The sequence below is a fragment of the Phalaenopsis equestris genome, unplaced genomic scaffold (genome assembly GCF_001263595.1).
Source record: "Phalaenopsis equestris unplaced genomic scaffold, ASM126359v1 Scaffold000224, whole genome shotgun sequence".
Lineage (NCBI taxonomy): Eukaryota > Viridiplantae > Streptophyta > Magnoliopsida > Asparagales > Orchidaceae > Phalaenopsis > Phalaenopsis equestris.
The window spans coordinates 4,446,517-4,447,316 of NW_018164666.1; positions in this window are offsets into that span (position 1 = coordinate 4,446,517).

Sequence of the window (800 nt, forward strand, 5' to 3'; positions counted from 1 at the left end):
TTATAGACTTATTATCTTACTTAATAACATTCTATAAAATGAAGATTATAAAAAATTGATTGTGTTCAATTGGATGATGACTTACTTAATGACTGTCCCGTACAATACATTGAGAAATAAGGATTTGATTTGAATATGAATGATGTTGTCATGCAATATCATCAAGAGATACACAATAGATTGAAAAGTTTGTAATATGTTTCAATTTATTAATGATAATGTAATATAATTTTTTGTTTTGAATTGTGGTAGTCATTTTATTTGCTTGTATTTTTCAATATAATAAGTTGCTCCTCTAAAAAAATGTTGGTTCCCCCCTATATGTATGTAAAATTTTCAAATTGTTAATACATATGTAACCTTGTGGCTTTTATTAATGCACACCTCTAATTATACAATGCTAGAATCAAAGGATTTTATTTATAAAATTCCATTAATATGGGCAAAAAATAGAAAAGCTCACCTCTTCGGAAGAATGATGCTAATTTTTTTTACCAGCGTAATAAAAATTTGAAAATAAACTGATAATAAAAAAATAGGGGTTTTATTTAACTAAATGTTTAAAACTAGAATAACTAATAAATTTTATTAATGAGCAATATATGGGAAATAATTTTAAACAATGTTACTATAACAATAATTTAAAATATGTTGGCCATATAATTATAATCACATGATTTTGGTAAAAAAAATATCCTAATCTAGTTGACTGACATGGAAAAAATAAAAAATACATTTATACTCCGAAAAGTATGTACATATCACCATTATATATATATATATATATATATATTTATATA